The 5,163-nt window shown below is 33.9% G+C and overlaps 1 long non-coding RNA gene across 1 annotated transcript in view; it reads right to left on the reverse strand.

The window, feature by feature from the left end:
* Positions 1–1,234: 1,234 nt before the first annotated feature.
* LOC117244394 overlaps positions 1,235–5,163 on the reverse strand; it is a 25,971-nt gene continuing 22,042 nt past the window's right edge. The window contains exon 3 of the long non-coding RNA XR_004497364.1: positions 1,235–2,742. This is a non-coding gene — a long non-coding RNA (uncharacterized LOC117244394). The remainder of the gene's footprint in view (positions 2,743–5,163) is intronic.

Below are 5,163 nucleotides of genomic sequence, written 5' to 3' on the forward strand. Positions count from 1 at the left end.
GATAATTATTTATAATATTTTATATGAGTATTGGCTGTGCTTTTGTGCACATTTTTGGTTGAAACAGCACTCCAGAGCCCCATGTAGACATGATTCATCAGTTTATTTTGTTAAGAAAATAATAAACGCTAAGTAATTTGTATTATTTAAATATATATCTATATATATGCTATAATTAAAACAACATAAGCTAAAAAGCTCCATGTGGTACTCCATAAAAATTACCTATATTTTAAAATTACTTCAGATGAAAATACAGAGACCATCTCATTTAACTTCAGTCATTTGCAAACAGTTTTTAGCGCTGTGTTACAACCTACACATTAATTTAGTCTCTAAAATATTCATAGATCTAAATTAGGTATTTGAAATAATTTCCATTTTGAGTCTTAATATGAATATTGAAATCCCACAGCAAGTCAGAACTCGCATATTTAAAACATATTTCAAATTTACTGATAACTTCCTAAAAGTGAAACAATCTGTTGAATTAGAGCTCAGAACTTAAACCATAAGCAAAGTGTTTAATATGACCTACATTTTAGAAGAGAAATTACAGATAGATGGTTAGTTGGTTTATAAATTAATCCTGTGGACGTTTTGGTCTTCCAGTTACAAAGAAGTTCTCTGTCTTACTGTCTGCATTGAATTCATTAAAAAAGGAAAATAGTTATTGTATTTTACATAAATTTTAAATTCAAGTTTCTGGCTGAAAATGAGGAGGAATCATTACATAGGTTTCATTAAAACTCTCTGAAAATGGGAAAGACAGGTTATGCTACATGGACCAGTTATAGTACAAAAAAAAGACTACTTTTGTCAGAATGTCTATTTCAACCATGCAGTTCCAAATGATCTTATAGCCCAAACAGATTTTTAGGTCTATGCAGAACATTTCAGCTGAGCTTTAAAACTACTTTTGTCAGATTTGGCATGAAAATATTTTAAATTGGGTGCTCAAATTTCTTAAACTTTTTTCTGTAGAACATAATGCAGAGTACTGACAGGAAGACATCTGCAAGTTTTGAAAAAGATGCTGAAAATAAATTGGAAATTATTTAGGTTACCTTGCTCACAGACTATGATAATTCAAGGTGATTTTGTTTCATAAACATCATGTCAGAAACTTCCCAGAAAAAAAATACTCCATGAAATTATTTCATTACTAATGCTGGAAAACTTCGTAACAAACCCACAGGGCAAAATCTGACAAACTAGATGAGATAAAGGTGACAATTCATTTCCCCAAGTGATGGGCAGATGAGTTTTTAGACTACAATACCTTTCAGGAGGATGGATAAGAACAAGATGTGATAATTATCTATTTATTAAAGTTCCAGAAGTTAAATACCCCAGAACTTGTTCATAAAAGATATGCCTTTCCCCCCACATACACTTTTTACCCAAAGACCTCATTCTTTGCATTCTTATAATTTCTGATTAATCAGATTTTAGCAGTGGTCTTTGATATATCTTACAAACACTTTGTATTAAATCTGAGTGTGAAAAAGAATCTTACTTTTTCACTAACTCATAATTTTCATATTGCTACCCTCACACTGGTTCTCTCAGCTCCACCAAGGATGCTTCATAGGGTAGCCTCTAGTTGCAAGCTTGACTAAAGTGCAGATATCTCATCTGCTTGTTTACTTATGTTCCAAACTTGAATGGACTGGCAATGAAGTCATTGCTGACATATGAGCTCAGTACATAGGGATGTGGGCATTCTCTCTCAGCTAATGTGGTCCACATTGAGGGGTCTCAGGTTGCAGGGAGTAAGAATGCTTGCAAATTACACCTCCCACTCTGCCTGAACAAGAAATTTTTGCAGCAACAGTGCCTTCCCAGAGAAAACTATTGATGCCGTAATTTTTATTAATTTGTCTCCAAGATGCTTTCAAAAACTCTCCAAGGGAATCATTAACAGATTGAAGAAATCAGCTGTCACTTTCAAAGATCCTCCTTCTTCTTCTTCTCTGTAGGGACCAATGATTTCCATTCAAGAAGATCAGCTTTTTAGCTGCACTTCAGTCAAAATTCTCACCAAACATAAATGAATGTAAATAGGGTTCCTGAATATAAGCTATTTTTGTATTTTCATTTGGGTTTGTTTTATTTGATCAGGGGATGACACATACAGAAAGTCTTATTTCAGTAACATGATTCAGCTTCTCTGCTGAAACTTGGCATCAGATTTTCAGAGATTTGAAACAAAAAATATAAATATGTATCATCTTGTGTATACAATTTTTGCATTTTTTTCATTATTAATGTGATTCCTAGAGGAAGGTACAAGCTACCCAGCTGCTAAGTCATTAATGAAGTCCTGCTATCTAATTATTCGGAAGTAGCTATGGGAATGGCAAAGCTATAAAGATGTACTCTGAAACATCCTCTGCTCCTAAACTTCAGCACTGTCATGAAATTCCTAATATATGGACTCCTCAGGCAAATCCTTAAGCAGCAAGGTCATTCTGACCCAGCATCAGGGATTATGATGGGACACAGGTCTGCTCACTCTTCTAGATGGGTGTTATGAGCCTTATCCTAAAAGGGGAGATACAGGTTTGAACTGCCTGAGGGACCCCACAAATCTTCCAGCTCAGCTCTTCAATATTTTCTCACCCCAGCTGGGTACTTAAGAGCTTCCTTCCACACCTTTTGCTTCTAACTGCTAATGCAGTGATTGTTCCAAGAGAATTATTGAAGATATTGAAGTTCCCAGCCCATCAGGAATATGCCCTGTACATAGAATAACAAAATAGACATAAGTAACTGTATTTTCTGGTCTATTCAACTTCAAGATGTAATAGGAAATAATTTATCTTAACACTGTTGGATTCTAGTTTCCTTTAAAATCTCCTTGAACTAGGAGCTACATAAATAAAAGGTGAAAGGGAATTATTTACTAATTAGTAGCACAACAAATTTTTAGATATTAGGGACCACTTCCTTACTTAATCAGAAAATGGTAGAGAAGAGCACAAATCCAGCTGGATAGAAACACATTTTAGAATTTGAATATTTACCTATTAGGTTAATAGTTACTCACGCAAAAAATTACATAAGAAAAGAAATATTTAACCAAAGTTTTTACTTTGCTCAGGTTCCTGAAGATAGGCCTATTTAGTCTGTTCACTCTACTCGGCTACTGAAGAGCAGCCTCTTTGAAAGCTCCATATTAAACTGCAGCCTTATTTACATTTTACAACCTTTCTTGCAAATTAGATCTCACGGTGGATGCTTGGCTCAGTGAAATATTTTTTTAAGCACCTAGAAGGGGCTCATCAACAGATGTTTTGCTCAGTCAAGCTTTTATCTCATGGTTCAATGTTCATGGAGCTTTTCATGAAGGATTTCCTATTAGAATGGGTATTTGTATGTATGACATGTCCCCTAATCACAAGTGCAGTAAAGCATGTGTGAGCAAACTAATTGTGGGCAGCAACTACTTGTTACTTCTGTGACTTTAATTAGGAAACAAAAATGACATTTTATGATTTGAGCTGCCAACATCATAGACAATCATGAGTAGCAAGTCAGAAAATTTGGCAGTAGCTTGGCTAACCTTGACTGATACACTTATGCAAATCATGATGCTTATAAATAAGCAACAGAAAAAAAAGCAATTTCATCTAAAATTTAATTTCTTTAGACAGTTTATATTAATACAAATATAAATCAATATCAACCAAGAATGTTTTAATAAAATAAAACCATGAGAAAGATAAAAAGATTTTTTGTTACGCAACAAAAATGTTTAACTAAACACACAAACCTTTATTTATAGCAGACAGAAATATCAACTCATTTCACAGGGTGATACTTGGATCATCAGAAGATGTTAATCTGATATCAACATGGCACCTTTCTCCTGACAAACTTTACAAAGCGCACATCACACCAGGAATGTGTATATCATTTCATGCCAAGACCACCCTAATCTGCTATCACCCATCTCATAAACTGTAGAAATTATTCTGCAGGTACTGCATGAGAGACTTAAAATTAATTCAGGCTGGATAGGAGCAGAATTATTACAAGTATCAACATATTTTATGCATAGAGTCTTACAGCCTTTTACCACAGGATCCACAAGATCTTAAAAAAATTCCACCTGCTTTGATCAGATTACAAGAGCCAATCACACCTCCTTTGCACTGCATTCCAGTTAAAGCAGCTCAATCTCTTACCAACAGGATGTTCTGTTTAAACTGATTAAAAACTGTAAGAAAATATCTTTAATTTGAAGGAAAGAAATAAAGTAACTTTGGCAATACATTCATCATTATTATTTGGAACTACTGAATGAGTCCACAAAAACTCACCTTGTGCTTTAAGTAAAGCTAAAATTCCTCTTTTGAAACTACACGGGGGAGAATCACAGGCAGGCTTATAACGATAGAAGGTGGCAACATGCCACTATTCTTTTGTTATCATTGGCAAGAACACAATCATGTGCCCTTTAATCTTTGTTATTCAGCCTGCTGCTCATATGGATAACACAATCAACCACTTCTTTCAATCAAAGGAATAGGGACAGAATTGGCTGCACTGAGAGAGGTGCCAGCACCAGACTAAACTTGTGAAATCCAAATACTAGATAAAAATTTAGAGCGATAAAAGATGTCTTTGTTTTGCTGCTAATTTACAAGATAGCCACAGTGTGGCTCAAATTAATTTCCTAGGTGTTTCATGTATTTTTTCATACATCACCAATGTTCACTTACTGCATCATTAGTAGTAATAATGTTGCTTGAAAAGTACACTTGAAAAGTTTCATGTATTCACCCTTATGGATTTTTGTTTTGTAGTTTTCCTAGTGCTCAGTTTCATTTAAGCCTGCTGTCTAATCCTAAAGAACTAGAAACCCTGGTAAATTCTATGAAATATTTTAAAATTCTTTATCTATTTTTTATCTCATCTGAGAATTTTTAAAAATAGTAACATCTGAGCAACTGATAATTGCAATGTAAATTGTTGTTGACTTTAAAAGGCAATTAGAAACAGTTTCAGGCAATGGACAGGCCTCACTGATTCTGTGCTTCTGCTAGCTTCTTTTAAAGGATGATTCTATTCTATTCTATTCTATTCTATTCTATTCTATTCTATTCTATTCTATTCTATTCTATTCTATTCTATTCTATTCTATTCTATTCTATT

Source organism: Parus major, chromosome 1 (assembly GCF_001522545.3).
Source record: "Parus major isolate Abel chromosome 1, Parus_major1.1, whole genome shotgun sequence".
In the NCBI taxonomy this organism is placed as follows: Eukaryota; Metazoa; Chordata; class Aves; order Passeriformes; family Paridae; genus Parus; species Parus major.